This window comes from Pan troglodytes, chromosome 11 (assembly GCF_028858775.2).
Source record: "Pan troglodytes isolate AG18354 chromosome 11, NHGRI_mPanTro3-v2.0_pri, whole genome shotgun sequence".
In the NCBI taxonomy this organism is placed as follows: Eukaryota; Metazoa; Chordata; class Mammalia; order Primates; family Hominidae; genus Pan; species Pan troglodytes.
In genome coordinates, this window is record NC_072409.2 from 21894292 (window position 1) to 21911687 (window position 17396).

General features: G+C 38.9%; 1 protein-coding gene and 1 long non-coding RNA gene across 7 annotated transcripts in view; one reads left to right on the forward strand and one right to left on the reverse strand.

Annotated features, from left to right (window-relative positions):
- ASTN2 (astrotactin 2) overlaps positions 1–17396 on the forward strand; it is a 980365-nt gene that overhangs the window by 862131 nt on the left and 100838 nt on the right. The gene's annotated exons all lie outside the window — the stretch shown is intronic.
- LOC104007994 (uncharacterized) overlaps positions 1–17396 on the reverse strand; it is a 65781-nt gene that overhangs the window by 26431 nt on the left and 21954 nt on the right. For both annotated transcript variants that reach the window (XR_010148575.1, XR_010148574.1), the window contains exon 2: positions 3128–3427. This is a non-coding gene — a long non-coding RNA (uncharacterized LOC104007994). The remainder of the gene's footprint in view (positions 1–3127; positions 3428–17396) is intronic.

Genomic DNA, 17396 nt, shown 5'->3' on the forward strand with positions numbered 1-17396 from the left:
GATACCAACAGGAACCTCACAAGCGTCATCCTGATGTCACAAGTAGTTCTGGGGCCAGCGGGTTTGTCAGTGAGGTCCCAGCAAGGAGCTGAGAAGCATCTATCAGCTCCAAATTCACATGAGAGGAAAACAAAATTCCATCATAATATTGACCATCTGTGGATGAGGACGACTTTTCAAAAGAGGCCACTGGAGAGAGGGACAAGGAAAATAAAGACTATTATCTTAAGGGATTATAATTTGAAAGGGATCACTGGTTCAACTGAACAACACAGGATATGGCACAGCAGTGAGTTATTTTACCTTGTGGAACTCCTGTTTTTTAATGAATGTTAAACTTTTTTATGGCAATCTGTTGCAAAACTACTGTATACCATGATCAACAACAGTGTGTATTAGACTGACAATTTTTTTTTTTTTTTTTTTTTGAGACAGGGTGTCACTCTGTTGCCCAGGCTAGAGTGCAGTGGTAAAATGATGGATCATTGCAGCCTCAGCCTCCCTAGGCTTGGGTGATCCTCCCACCTCAGCCTTCAGAATAGCTGGGACTGCAGTCACACGCCACCATGCCCAGCTAATTTTTTTTTTTTTTGTAGTTTTCATACAGATAGGGTTTTGTTATGTTGCCCAGGCTGGTCTCAAACTCCTGAGCTCAAGCAATCAGACTGCCCTTATGCTATAATCTCTATACCTGTGATTATGAAGAACTCTCTTCATTTTCTTTAAATTTTTTCTATGCATGCAAAAACAAACAACCAACCAAAAAATGTGCCAGATGGTCTTTAGGGTGCTTATCTAGTAGAGGTTATAATCAATTTAAAAGAGTTCCAAAAATATTTCTGTCCAACAAGATACTATATGATTTTTTTTTTCAGCTGGATGATTCCAAAGGTGAACATCAAGCTTATACCAAAAATAATAGTCTTTTGTTTTGTTTTGTTTTTTTGAGATAGAGTTTTGCTCTGTCACCCAGGCTGGAGTGCAGTGGCACAATCTCAGCTCACTGCAATCTCTGCCTCCCAGGCTGAAGCAATCCTCCTGCCTCAGCCCCTGAAGTAGCTGGGAGGATTACAGGCACCTGCCACCATGCCCAGCTACTTTTTGTATTTTTGGAAGGGCTTCTCCATGTTGCCCAGGCTGGTCTTGAACTCCTGAGCTCAGGTGATCAGCCCACTTCAGCCTCCAGAAGTGCTGGGATTACAGGTATGAGCCACCACACCCAGCCAAAAATAATAGTCTTAAAACAACATTTTGATGGATGGGACTGATGATTCTCTTTTGTAACTCCAAAATGTAATCTATTTTTTCCCAGAATATATATAACTTGGCTTTGTTCAGGTTTTTCTAAGTTGTTTTTAAAGTTAACATTGAATTTATATTTTTTTCTAATACCCTTGTAATGATCTTTGACCAAAAGTAATAAACATATTAACTTGAACTGATCTGATTTTAAAACAACTTGCTCAATTGAAGTGGCAGAATTTATTAGATACCCTTGTAGATGATGGATCTCAGAAGATCTTATAAACCACTAAAAGTTTATGTTACCTTTTTATTTCATTAAAAATATTTTGTTGGTGCTAATGTAAATTTGTCAAACTTTCTTGAAGGCAAATTAGCAATATGTATCAAGAGAATTTGCTTATTCTAAGAAAAGTTATTTATAAAAGATTTACATGTAAGGGTGTTTATTAGGGTTCAGTTAAATAATGTTTAATAAAAAGGAAATAAAAGACAGTCATTTAAATATTACTATTGCAGAAAACATTTTACAAAATAGTATGTGGAGCAGGAGCAAGAGGAAAGTAGTGTGACTATAAAAAAAACATGAGAAATAATTGTGGTAATGACAATGTTCTGTTTCTTGACTGTGTCGATAACAGTATCCTGGCTGTGATATTGAATTATAGGTTTGCAAGATGTTACCACAGGAGAAAACTGGGTAAAGAGTACACAAGGTCTCTCTCTATTATTTCTTATAACTGCATATGAATCTACAATTATCTTAAAATTTAAAAATTTAATTTAAAATGGTATATAATTAAAGCACTTCTGGTTTTAGGGATGTGGATGTCTTTATTGAGAGCTGAAGGGGAAATCTTATAAATCAAGAAGACACAGAATCTGAGAAGTTATTAGAAACCACATGTGCTATTCTCTCAGTCTTTGGAGGGCCCATCAGCTCTTGCCTTGTTCTGTCTCTGCTTCCATCTGCCCATGGTTAGAGTCACTGCCCCAATCTGGTGCAGTGTTTCATCCACTGCCTATCTTCCTGGTACCTTAGTACTATCAACTATAATTCCTGGGGAATAAATGTGAGTGGATCACCTTGGGTTAAGTTTTTACTCTCAGTCCAATTAACTATGATTAAAGCAATAGAGTTAACTAGGAAAACCATGGCTACAAGGGCCCAGTGTTCCCTGTGTTGGGGCCTGCTCTCATTATAGGTTGGGTAGAACTTGCAGTGGCTCATAAGATTATAGACCCTTTCTCACTCTCTGTATTGTCCATCTGTTCAAGCAAAAATGACTATAAGAGTATATACCAAAATGTTATATTATCAGTTATTTACTTTGTGTTAGATCTGGCAGATTTATATTTTCTCTTTCCCGCCTAAATTTCCTACTATGATCACATTTTATTTTCTGTTATAAGAAAAATGTTTAAAATTGTGTAAAATTAATTTTATGATAGAAAAGAGTATGACACATTTATTATAGAATGGGAATGCAGAAACATGAGTAAGTTACAACTATACCAGCCTAATATTATCATAATTTTGGCATATTTCTTTCCTCAATCTCCATTCCTTATATAGTGGAGAATGTCATGTATATTTTTCTCTGCTTTTTTTTTCATTAGATGTGGCATTCAAACTTTTTCCCCTAGTTTCAAAACTAGGGGAAAAACTTTTGTAAAAATTTTCGTGTTCATATACTGTTTCATAATATGGGTATCTCAAATATTATTAATCATTTATTTAGTGCTGGACATTTAGGCATTTCCAATTTCTCAATTATTTTGGAGACTGCAAGATAAAAATGGGTGCTTGCATTTTAGACAAAAATAATCTCTTATGAAGACCAGCAACTAAAAAGGAATTTTAAAATCCACTAAATTCACCTACCTGTTGGATGGAACTTAGCAGCAGCCATTCTCTTCTATTGTGCTCCTTTACTTTTGGAAAGTCCTGTCCCTGGGTAAGCTCTCTTTGAGATTAGTGGCTTTAGATGGCCTGCTTGGTGCCCTGCACACAGACGATCATGAAGGCACCTACAGGTGGGACGATTGCTCGCCAAGGAGAATTCATCCAGAGGCCAAAGCTGTCACCCAAGCAGTTGTCTGCCGTGGTGAACACATTTTGACCACAAGCCCGAAGTTTCCTCTCTTCACGTGTTATTCCATGCATCTTCACGTCTCTGGGGATCTGAGATTCAGAGAGGATTAAGAAGTGAAACTCTACATATAATTAGAGGGAAAACTGCAAGAAATCATTTTACCTCTTTCTTCTTGCATGTTTCTTTCAGTAAAAGATAAATTTAGATGGGTATGATGTTTTTTCTCTTTTCCTTATGTTTTAAGCCTGTGATCTGATGCAGGATCTAATAATAAATGATAAATTTCCCACCAGACATGAATAAAAATTTGAATTAGAACTAGAATATCTCAGAGCCAAGAGGATCCATAGAAATAGACCCAATATAGAGACATGAAATCTTAGGAATGGAGAAGGTAAAGAATACAGCCAGTATTTTACAGCTAGCCATTGGCTGGAAAAGCAGTCTCATGTAGCTGAGTCACATACTATATTTTATCACATCAAGATGCCATTCATTTTAAGAGACACTTTATTTTATGTGCCATTTATAAAGCAAAGAAAATGATGCCAACTGAACTATAACCCAATGGTTTCTTATCAATTATATTTTTGGAGCTCATTGAAAGGGCTCGTTTATTCTGATTATATTTTTATAATACAGTAGTCTCCACTTATCTATGGTTTTGTCTTCTGCAGTTTCAGTCACCTGTAATCAGCTAAAGTCCAAAAATATTAAATGGAAAATTCCAGAAGTAAACAATTCATAAGTTGTAAATCCACGCCATTCTGAGCAGTGTGATGAAATCTTGCACCATCCCACCCAGGGCGTGAAGCATTCCTTTGTCCAGCGTATACACCCATTAGTCACTCAGTAGCCGTCCAGGTTATTAGATTGAAAACCATAGTATATATAGGGTTGGTACCATCTGTGGTTTCAGACATCCACTGGGGTCTTGAAACATATCCTCCATGGAAAGTGGGGACTACTGTGCATCATTCTTGTGCTATAAAGCAAAATAAGTGTTCAAATGTTCATAAAACTTTGCATTCAGTGTCTGCCTTTTCTAAACCACTTTTTGACTCAGTCTTTAAATTTTTTTTCCATATACTATTGTCCTCTCTGCCAGCCAGACAGTTAGTAATGTTACATTCCTTTTTTTTTCTCCTCCCTCATAGATTTTTTAATAGCTTCATTGCAATATAATTTACATACCATACAACTTCACCCATTTAAAGTGTACAATTTGATAGCACATTGACAGAGTTGTGCAATTATCACCACGGTCAATTTTAGGACATTTTCAACACCCCAAAATAAACCCTATACCCATTAGCAGTCACTCCTTACTTTCCCCTTGTTTCCTCAACCCTATGCAACCACTAACCTACCTTCTGTCTTTGTTGATTTGCCTACTCTGAACATTTCATATAAATGGAATCATGCCACGTCTGCTTTTTTCCGTGACTTGCTTCTTCACTTAGTTCTCAAGGTTCATCCATGTTGTAGCATGTACCAGTATGTTGTTCATTTTTATTGCTGTTTTTCTTAAAAGAAGACTCCATTATTATTTCTGGTATTTTCTTTCAAGTTTTAATGAATGATGCTGCTTTCTTTATCTTACTAGTTCTTGTCAATGAAGTTTGTTAGACAACTGTCAGGATCCATTTTCTTTCCAAAATTAATTCTTAAGGAGTTTGTGGCCTGAAATGTTAAGGATTGTACTTATCTAGGTGGACCACCAGGAATGACAGCCAGATTCACATAAGCACAGGTGATGATATTTGCTGCCTGGTTGATGGAAACTGTATGGCATCATCACTTGTAGGATGCATCTCAATTTCAGACATATTCAAAGGCAAAAATTGTGCATTTTAGAATTAACAAAGCATGGAATATAATTTTAAGTACTTTTCCTTAGATCAACATGAAGAATTTTCACTCTGACATCCAACAGGCAAGAGACTTAGGACACAAAACCTTAAAACTTGAGTGAATTTAGAATTCACAAGTCGAACACCACAACTAGAGCAAGAGTCCCCTTCAGCTCTGTGATTCTCTGCCCTTGGGTATGAGAATCACCTGAAGAAAGTTTTTAAAATACAAAGTCATGGGTCACACATCCCTGAAGATTTATTTTCAGTAGTGCTAGTGTAGAACCCCAAATTTCTTTCTTTTCCTTCCTTGTTTCCTTCCTTCCTTCCTTCCTCGCTTCTTTCCTCGCTTCCTCCCTCCCTTTCTTCCTCATTCCCTTCCTTCATTCCTCCGTTTGCTCCTTTCTTCCTTTCTTTCTGTCTTTTTCATTCTTTCTTTTTCTCCCTCTTAGTCCCTTCTTCCCTCTTTCCCTTCCTCCATCCCTTCCTCCCTCCCTTTCTTCTTTCCTTTATTTCTAATCCAGGAATGGGGACCATAGCTCTAATTCATTCCTATCAGATGAGCTACAGGCAGCCTAAGCATCAACTAGGAGGCATTGTTGTATAGTGGGTTCAACACTTAATTTGGATTCATACAGATCTTGTTTCAAATTTTGATATGGACACTGATAAGCAGTATGACCTTAGGCAAATTATTAAGCCTCTCTGAGCCTCCATCCCATTCTCTGTAAAACTGGAGTATCCTGGAAGGTTTGTTGTGATAACTATGTAAAAGAACACACTAGAGTGCCTTGTATTTACAAATGGTACTCTCCTAATCCCTGCTGTCGTGGCTCAGATCTTACTCTCTGGTTTGAATCACTACCATTACTCTTAGTACCTATCTCTAGAAATTTGATTTTTTGATTCTATGTTAGTATCCTGTTCCCATATGGCATCTGCCTCAGCTCTTCTGATTCTATGATAGTCAGTGGAGTTCTCTGATTTTCCCAATTTGCAGTGAATGGTCTTTCCAAATCCTGGATCATACATAAAATTTTCTCTAAGAGATACTCTTAGGTTTTCTGGCTTTAAAATCCCAAGGGCAGTTAGCTTTCACCAAATTTTAATTATTCACCTTCCAGGGCTTCACTGTATGTTTACAGTTCCCAGGGTTCCTACCACATGTATACATTACACATCATTACACATATCACTGTGTCTCATATAATGTCCATAGGTTCAAGAAGGAGGTAAAATCTGTAATTGTCAGAAATAAACTGTCAAATGAATGTGAAGTTATCAATGTAAATTGTGAAACCAAAGTTGCATTTCTGTTTGTACCACCATTATGTAAACATGAATAAATTTTGGAGAACAACAAGGCCAAGTAAAAGAAAAAAATTATAGAAATTTGGGTTCCAAGATGGCCAAATAGGAACAGCTCCAGTCTACAGCTCCCAGTGTGAGCGACACAGAAGATGGGTAATTTCTGCATTTCCAACTGAGCAAACGGCACACCAGGAGATTATATCCCGCACCAGGATGGGAGGGTCCGATGCCCATGGAGCCTCACTCATTGCTAGCACGGCAGTCTGAGATCGAACTGCAAGACAGCAGCAAGGCTGGGGGAGGGGCGCCCACCATTGCTGAGGCTTGAGTAGGTAAACAAAGTGGCCAGGACGCTCAAAAGGGGTGGAGCCCACCGCAGCTCAAGGAGGCCTGCCTGCCTCTGTAGACTACACCTCTGGGGGCAGGGCATAGCCTAATAAAAGGCAGCAGAAACCTCTGCAGACTTAAATGTCCCTGTCTGACAGCTTTGAAGAGAGTAGTGGTTCTCCCAGCATGGAGTTTGAGATCTGAGAACGGACAGACTGCCTCCTCAAGTGGGTCCCTGACCCCTGAGTAGCCTAACTGGGAGGCACCCCCTAGTAGGGGCAGACTGACACCTCACACAGCTGGGTAACTCTCTGAGACGAAAATTCCAGAGGAACGATCAGGCAGCAACATTTGCTGTTCAGCAATATTCGATGTTCTGTAGCCTCCGCTGCTGATACCCAGGCAAACAGGGTCTGGAGTGGACCTCCAGCAAACTCCAACAGACCTGCAGCTGAGGGTCCTGACTGTTAGAAGGAAAACTAACAAACAGAAAGGACATCCACACCAAAACCCCATCTATACGTCACCATCATCAAAGACCAAAGGTAGATAAAACCACAAAGATGGGGAAAAAACAGAGCAGAAAAGCTGAAAATTCTAAAAATCAGAGCACCTCTCCACCTCCAAAGGAACGCAGCTCCTCACTAGCAATGGAACAAAGCTGGATGGAGAAAGACTTTAAGGAGTTGAGAGAAGAAGGCTTCAGAAGACCAAACTTCTCTGAGCTAAAGGAGGAAGTTCGAACCCATCGCAAAGAAGATGAAAACCTTGAAAAAAGATTAGAAGAATGGCTAACTAGAATAACCAATGCAGAGAAGTCCTTAAATGACCTGATGGAGCTGAAAACCATGGCACGATAACTATGTGACGAATGCACAAGCTTCAGTAGCCGATTTGATCAGCTGGAAGAAAGGGTATCAGTGATTGAAGATCAAATGAATGAAATGAAGCAAGAAGAGAAGTTTAGAGAAAAAAGAATAAAAAGAAATGAACAAAGCCTCCAAGAAATATGGGACTATGTGAACAGACCAAACCTACATCTGATTGGTGTACCTGAAAGTGATGGGGAGAATGGAACCAAGTTGGAAAACACCCTGCAGGATGTTATCCAGGAGAACTTCTCCAACCTAGCAAGGCAGGCCAACATTCAAATTCATGAAATACAGAGAAAGCCACAAAGATAATCCTCAAGAAGAACAACTCCAAGATCACATAATTATCAGATTCACCAAAGTTGAAATGAAGGAAAAAATGTTAAGGGCAGCCAGAGAGAAAGGTCGGGTTACCCACAAAGGGAAGCCCATCAGATTAACAGCTGATCTCTCAGCAGAAACTCTACAAGCCGAAGAGAGTGGAGGCTAATATTCAACATTCTTAAATAAAAGAATTTTCCACCCAGAATTTCATATCCAGCGAAACTAAGCTTCATAAATGAAGGAGAGATAAAAATCCTTTATAGACAAGCAAATGCTAAGGGATTTTGTCACCACCAGGCCTGCCCTACAAGAGCTCCTGAAGGAAGAACTAAACATGGAAAGGAACAACCGGTACCAGCAAAAACACGCCAAATTGCAAAGACCATCGATGCTAGGAGGAAACCGCATCAACTAACGAACAAAATAACCAGCTAACATCATAATGACAGGATCAAATTCACACATAACAATATTAACCTTAAATGTAAATGGGCTAAATGCTCCAATTAAAAGACACAGACTGGCAAATTGGATAAAGAGTCAAGACCCATCAGTGTGCTGTATTCAGGATATCCATCTCATGTGCAGAGACACGCATAGGCTCAAAATAAAGGGATGGAGGAAGATCTACCAAGCAAAAGGAAAATAAAAAAAGGCAGGGGTTGCAATCCTAGACTCTGATAAAACAGACTTTAAACCAACAAAGATCAAAAGAGACAAAGAAGGCCATTACATAATGGTAAAGGGATCAATTCAACAAGAAGAGCTAACTATCCTAAATATACATGCACCCAATACAGGAGCACCCAGATTCATAAAGCAAGTCCTTAGAGACCTACAAAGAGACTTAGACTCCCACACAATAAAAATGGGAGACTTTTAACACCCCACTGTCAACATTAGACAGATCAATGAGACAGAAAGTTAACAAGGGTATCGAGGAATTAAACTCAGTTCTGCACCAAGTGGACCTAATAGACATCTACAAAACTCTCCACCCCAAATCAACAGAATATACATTCTTCTCAGCACACATCGCACTTATTCCAAAATTGACCCCATAGTTGGAAGTAAAGCACTCCTCAGCAAATGTAAAAGAACAGGAATTAAAACAAACTGTCTTTCAGAACACAGTGCAATCAAACTAGACCTCAGGATTAAGAAACTCACTCAAAACCACTCAACTACCTGGAAACTGAACAACCTGTTCCTGAATGACTACTGGATACATAACGAAATGAAGGCAGAAATAAAGATGTTCTTTGAAATCAAAGAGAACAAAGTCATAACATACAAGAATCTCTGGGACACATGTAAAGCAGTGTGTGAGGGAGATTTATAGCACTAAATGCCCACAAGAGAAAGCAGGAAAGATCTAAAATTGACACCCTAACATCATAATTAAAAGAACTAGAGAAGCAAGAGCAAACACATTCAAAAACTAGCAGAAGGCAAGAAATAACTGAGATCAGAGCAGAACTGAAGGAAATAGAGACACAAAAAAACCATTCGAAAAATCAACGAATCCAGGAGCTTGTTTTTTGAAAAGATCAACAAAATTGATAGACCACTAGCAAGACTCATAAAGAAGAAAAGAGAGAAGAATCTAATAGACACAATAAAAAATGATAAAGGGGATATCACCACCTATCCCACAGAAATACAGACTACCATCAGAGAATACTAGAAACAACTCTACACAGATAAGCTAGAAAATCTAGAAGAAATGGATAAATTCCTTGACACATACACCCTCCCAAGACTAAACCAGGAAGAAGTTGAATCCCTGAATAGACCAATAACAGGCTCTGAAATTGAGGCAATAAGTTAAAGCCTACCAACCAAAAAAATTCCAGGACCAGATGGATTCACAGCCAAATTCTACCAGAGGTACAAGGAGGAGCTTGTACCATTCCTTCTGAAACTATTCCAATCAGTAGGAAAAGAGGGACTCCTCCCTAACTCATTTTATGAGGCCAGCATCATCCTGATACCAAAGCCTGGCAGAGACACAACAAAAAAAGAGGATTTTAGACCAATATCCCTGATCAACATCGATGCAAAAATCTTCAATAAAATACTGGCAAACCGAATCCAGCAGCACATCAAAAAGCTTATCCACCATGATCAAGTGGGCTTCATCCCTGGGATGCAAGGCTGGTTCAACATATGCAAATCAATAAACATAATCCAGCATATGAACAGAACCAATGACAAAAATCACATGATTATCTCAATAGATGCAGAAAAGCCATTTGACAAAATTCAACAGCACTTCATGCTAAAAAATCTGAGTAAATTAGGTGTTGATGGGACATTTCTGAAAATAATAAGAGCTATCTATGACAAACCCACAGCCAATATAATACTGAACAGACAAAAACTGGAAGCATTCCCTTTGAAAACTGGCACAAGACAGGGATGCCCTCTCTCACCACTCCTATTCAACATAGCGTTGGGAGTTCTGGCCAGGGCAGTCAGGCAGGAGAAAGAAATAAAGGGTATTCAATTAGGAAAAGAGGAAGTCAAATTGTCCCTGTTTGCAGATGACATGATTGTATATTTAGAAAACCCCATTGTCTCAGCCCAAAATCCCCTTAAGCTGATAAGCAACTTCAGCAAAGTCTCAGGATACAAAATCAATGTGCAAAAATCACAAGCATTCTTATACACCAATAACAGACAAACAGAGAGCCAAATCATAAGTGAACTCCCATTCACAATTGCTTCAAAAAGAATAAAATACCTAGGAATCCAACTTACAAGGGATGTGAAGGAACTCTTCAAGGATAACTACAAACCACTGCTCAATAAGATAAAAGAGGACACAAACAAATGGAAGAACATTCCATGCTCATGGATAGGAAGAATCAATATTGCAAAATGGCCATACTGCCCAAGGTAATTTATAGATTCAGTGCCATCCCCAGCAAGCTACCAATGACTTTCTTCACAGAATTGGAAAAAACTACTTTAAAGTTCATGTGGAAACAAAAAAGAGTCCAAATTGCCAAGACATCCTGAAGCAAAAAGAACAAAGCTGGAGGCATCACGCTACCTGACTTCAAACTATACTACAAGGCTATAGTAACCAAAACAGCATAGTACTGGTACCAAAACAGAGATATAGACCAATGGAACAGAACAGAGCCCTCAGAAATAATACCACACATCTACAACTATCAGATCTTTGACAAACCTGACAAAAACAAGAAATGGGGAAAGGATTCCTTATTTAACAAATGGTGCTGGGAAAACTGGCTAGCCATATGTAGAAAGCTGAAACTGGATCCCTTCCTTACACCTTATACAAAAATTAATTCAAGATGGATTAAAGACTTAAATATTAGACCTAAAACCATAAAAACCCTAGAAGAAATCCTAGGCAATACCATTCAGGACATAGGCATGGGCAAGGACTTCATATCTAAAACACCAAAAGCAGTGGCAACAAAAGCCAAAATTGACAAATGGGATCTAATTAAACCAAAGAGCTTCTGCACAGCAAAAGAAAATACCATCAGAATGAACAAGCAACCTACAGAATGGGAGAAAATTTTTGCAATCTACTCATCTGACAAAGGGCTAATATCCAGAATCTACAAAGAACTCAAACAAATTTACAAGAAAAAAACAACCCATCAGCAAGTGGGCAAAGGATGTGAACAGACACTTCTCAAAAGAAGACATTTATGCAGCCAACAGACACATGCAAAAATGCTCATCATCACTGGCCATCAGAGAAATGCAAATCAAAACTACAATGCGATACCATCTCACACCAGTTAGAATGGTGATCATTGAAAAGTCAGGAAACAACAGGTGCTGGAGAGGATGTGGAGAAATAGGAACACTTTTACACTGTTGGTGGGACAGTAAACTAGTTGAACCATTGTGGAAGACAGTGTGGCGATTCCTCAAGGATCTAGAACTAGAAATACCATTTGACCCAGCCATCCCATTACTGGGTATATACCCAAAGGATTATAAGTCATGCTGCTATAAAGACACATGCACACGTATGTTTTCTGCGGCACTATTTACAATAGCAAAGACTTGGAACCAACCCAAATGTCCATCAGTGATAGATTGGATTAAGAAAATGTGGCACATATACACCATGGAATACTATGCAGCCATAAAAAAGGTTGAGTTCATGTCCTTTGTAGGTACGTGGATGAAGCTGGAAACCATCATTCTCAGCAAACTATCACAAGGACAAAAATCCAAACACCGCATGTTCTCACTCATAGATGGGAATTGAACAATGAGAACACTTGGACACAGGAAGGGGAATATCAAACACCGGGGCCTGTCGTGGGGTGGGGGGAGGGGGAGTGGTAGCATTAGGAGATATACCTAATATAAATGAGGAGTTAATGGGTGCAACACACCGACATGGCACATGTATACATATGTAACAAACCTGCACGTTGTGCATATGTACCCTAGAACTTAAAGTATAATTAAAAAATTGTAAACATCAGTAAGCAGAGGGCCTCTGTATCATATGTCAAAAGAACTTTAGAATTGTGATTATGCCCTATTGCCATATTTGAGTACCATGGCCGTACATTTAAGACATAAATACGAATGAAAGGTGGTTCCATTTTGGAGATTATAGCCTAGTAGGCCAGAAGACAAGAACATGGACAAACACAACACGGATGATAAGTGTTTCCATCGACAGAGAGTGGAAGAGAAAATGAGAACACAGACTATGCCCCTAACTCAGACTAATGGATGAGATGGGGCCAAGAAAGTGTCTCAGCTTACATTAATACATAGTAATTGAATAAAATGCTACACTTTGTCTTTAAATTCCATCAGGGATTAATTTTCTGTTTTTTAATAACTTAAAATATCTGTGTATTCATTTATTTAATAAATATGTATTTAGTGCCAGTTGCATGTCATGCTCTGTCCTAGGTGCTGAGTATTCAAGGAATAAAAAGAGAAATGGTCCCCGCTATTGGGGGATTATCAAATGAAGCTGACACATATTGACTTAACAGACATATGTAGGCAATTCAAATCATGAGAGGTGCTATGAATGGAAGATAGGTGTTATAAAAAGGAATATCAGGAGAACTCTAATTTAGTTGAGAGGAAAAGGTTATTCTCATATTGAAGAGTCTTCTGGCCTATTTCTTGACTCCTGTTTGACTCATTCATTTTATCATTTATTCATTAATTCATCAGATATTTTCTTGTTTTAGTTACTTATTTTTCTGATAAGTAGAAATTATATATATTTATGGTATGCAGCATGATATTTGATATATGTATAAATTGTAGAATGGCTAAGATCAAACTATTTCAGATATGCATTACCTCACATACTAATTTTTCATAATGAGAATACACAATTTATTCTCTTTGCAATTTTCAAGCATACAATATATTATTAAGTATAGTCACCATGATGTACAATAGGTCTCTTAAATTTATTCTTCCTAACTAAATTTTGTGTCCTTTGACCAACATTTCCTGAGTACCCAAAGTGGTAACATGTAGTAACCATGATTTTACTCTCTGTTAGTTTGACTATTTTAGATTTCATTTGTAAGTGAGATCGTATGGTATTTGTTTTTCAGTACCTAGCTTATTTCACTTAACATAATGTCCTCTAGGTCCATCCATATAGCAAATGAGAGGATTTTCTTCTTTTTAAGGATTAATAATATTCTATTATATATACCACACTTTATCCATTCATCCACTGATGAATGCTCAGGTTGATTCCATATCTTGGCTATTGTTACTAATGCTGCAATGAACATGGAAGTGCAGATATCCCCTTGACATACTGATTTCATATCTTTTGAATATATACTGTATTAGTCTGTTTACACACTGCTATAAAGAACTACCTGAGACTGGGTGATTTATAAACAAAAGAGGTTTAATTTACTCACAGTTCCCCATGGCTGGGAAGGCCTCAGGAAACTTACAAACATGGTGGAAGTTGAAGGGGAAGCAAGACATGTCTTACATGGTGGCAGGAAAGAGAGTGAGGAGGGAAGTGCCACACTTTTAAACAATAAGATCTCATGAGAACTCACTCACTATCATGAGAACAGCATAGGGGAGACTGCCCTCATGATCCAATCACCTCCCACCAGGCCCCTCCCCTGACACTTGGGGATTACAACTCTAGATGAGATTTGAGTGGGGATACAGCAAAACCATATCATTTTGCCCCTGGCCCCTCCCAAATCTCATGTCCTTCTCACATTTCAAAATGCAATTGTGCCTTCGCAACATTCCAGCATTAACCCCAAATTCCAAGTCCAAAGTCTCATCTGAGACAAAGAAAGTCCCTTCTGCCTGTGAGCCTGTAAAATCAAAAGCAAGTTAGTTACTTCTAAGATACAATGGGGATAGAGGCATTGGGTAAATGCCCTCATTACAAATGGGAGAAATTGGCCAAAACAAAGGGGCTACAGGTCACATGCAAGTCCGAAACCCAACAGGACAGTCATTAAATCTTAAAGTTCCAAAATAATCTCTCCTTTGACTCCATGTCTCACACCCAGGGCACAGTGATGCAAAAGGTGGGCTCCCAAGGCCTCGGGTACTCCATCCCTGTGGCTCTGCAGGGTAAGCCCCCATGGCTACTTTCACAGGCTGATGTTGAGTGCTTGCAGCTTTTCTAGGTGCATGATGCAAGCTGTTGATGGATGTACTATTCTGGGGTGTGGAGGATGGTGGCTCTCTTCTCACAGCTCAACTAGGCAGTGAGCCAGTGGTGACACTGTGTAAGGGCTCCAACCCCACATTTCCCCTCTGCATTGCCTTAGTAGAGGTTCTCCATGAGGGCTCTTCCCCTGCAGCAGTCTTCTGCCTAGACATTCAGGCATTTCCGTACATCCTCTGAAGTCTAGGCAGAAGCTCACAAACCTCAACTCTTGTCTTCTGCACATCCACAGGCCCAACATCATGTGGAAGCCACCAAGACGTGGGGCTTGCACCCTCTGAAGTGACAGCATAAGCTATACCTTGGCCCCTTTTAGCCATGACTGGAGCTGGAACGTCTGGAATGCAGGGTGCCATGTCCCAAGGCTGCATAGAGCAGCAGCCATGAAAACCATTATTTCCTCCTAGGCTTCCAGGCCTGTGATGAGAGGGGCTGCTGTGAAAATTTCTGAAATGCCCTGAATATATTTTCCCCATTGTCTTGGCTATTAACATTTGGTTTCTCTTTACTTGTGCAATTTTTTTGCAGCTGATGACTTGAATTTCTCTGCAAAAAATGGGTTTTTCTTTTCTACCACATGGGCAGTCTGCAAATTTTCCAAACTTTTATGCTTTGCTTCTCTTTTAAACATAAGTTCCAATTTCAGACCAACTCTTTGTGAACACATATGACTGTACACTTTCAAAAAAAGTCAGGTCATTTCTTGAATGCTTTGCTGCTTAGAAATTTTTTCTGCCAGATAACCTAAATCATCCTCTCAATTTCAGAGTTCCACAGATCTCTAGGGCAGGGGGAAAATGCCTCCAGTCTCTTTGCTAAAGCATACCAAGAGTGACCTTTGCTCCAGTTCCCAATAAGTTTCTCATCTCCATCTGAGACCACCTCAACCTGGACTTCCTTGTCCATCAGCATTTCAGTCAAAACCATTCAACAGGTCTCTAGGAAGTTCCAAACTTTTCCAATTCTTTCTGCCTTCTTCTGAGCCCTCAAAACTGTTCCAACTTCTGCCTGTTACCCCCTTCCGAAGTTGCTTCCATATTTTCAGGTATCTTTATAGCAGTGCCTCACTTCTGGTACCAATTTTCTGTATTAGTTGTTTTCACACTGCTATAAAGAACTACCTAAGATTGGGTACTTTATAAAGAAAAGAGGTTTGACTCACAGTTCTATATGGCTTGGGAGGCCTCAGGAAGCTTACAGTAGTGGTGGAAGGTGTAGGAGAAGCAAGGCACATCTTACATGGTGGTAGGAGATGGAGACTGAGGGGGGTGGGAAGTGCCACACTTTTAAACCATCAGATCTGATGAGAATTCACTATCGTGAGAACAGCATGGGGGTGACCACCCCTATGACCCAATCACCTCCCATCAAACCCCTCCCCAACACATGGGGATTAGAATTTGAGATGAGATTTGGGTGGGGACACAGAGCCAAACTATATCATATACCCAGTAGTAGGATTGGCTGGATCATATGGAAGTTGTAGTTTTAACTTTTTGAGGAATTCTCATGCTGCTTTCCATCCCCATAAATAGTGTACAAGTTTTCTTTCTCCACACCTTTGCCAACATTTACTTTTCATCTTTTTGATAGTAGCCATTCTAACAGTGTGAGGTGATTTCTTATTGCAGTTTTAATTTTCATTTATCTGGTGGTTAGTGATATTGAGCATTTTTTCATATACCTGTTGGCCTTTTGTATGCCTTTTTTGAGAAAAGTCTATTCAGGTCCTTTGCTTATTTTTTAATTGGACAATTTGTTTTCTTACTAAGTTTTTGAAATTACTTATATATTTTAGATATTAGCCCCTTATCAGATGTATGGATTGCAAATATATTCTCTCATTCTGTAGATTTTGTCTTCACTCTGTTGATTGTTTCCTTTGTATTTTAGTTTGATGCAATCCTATTTATTTATTTTTGCCTTTGTTGTGAGTGCTTTGCGGGTCATATCTAAAAAATCATTGCCAAGACCAATGTGATGGAACTTTTCCACTGTTTTCTTCTAGTCACTTTATAGTTTCAGGTCTTATATTTAAGTCTTTGCTTCATTTTGAGTTGACTTTTGTACATGATGTGAGAGTCCAATTTTATTCTTCTGCATGTCAATATCCAGCTTTCCCAGCACCGTTTATTGAAGACACTGTCCTTTCTCTATTGTGTATTCTTGGCTCCTTTGTTGAAAATTAGTTGGCTGTAAATGTGTGGATTTATTTCTGGACTTGCTATTCTGTTTCATTGGTCTTTGTGTCATCAGACATTCTCTAATCACTTGCTTTGGGCCAGAATTGGATCTGAGCATCTAGGATACAGATATCGGGCTGAGCTCATCAGAAGCTTAAACAAATCTGCTAGGGATGCATACTAAAAATCATGATGAATCAAAAATTGTATTTCTGAAACTAAAATTTACTTTCGCAGTATTTCTGAAACTAAAATTTACTTTCACATCTTTTGTCACTTTTTTTTTTTTTTTTTTTTTTGAGACAGGTTCTTTCTCTTTTGCCCAGGCTGGAGTGCAGTGGCATGATCTCAGCTCACTGCAACCTCTGACCCCTGGGTTCATGCAGTTTTCCCACCTGAGTCTCTCAAGTGGCTGGGATTACAGGCATGAGCCACTGTACCTAGCTAATTTTTTGTTGTTCTTGTATTTTTAGTAGATACGGGGTTTT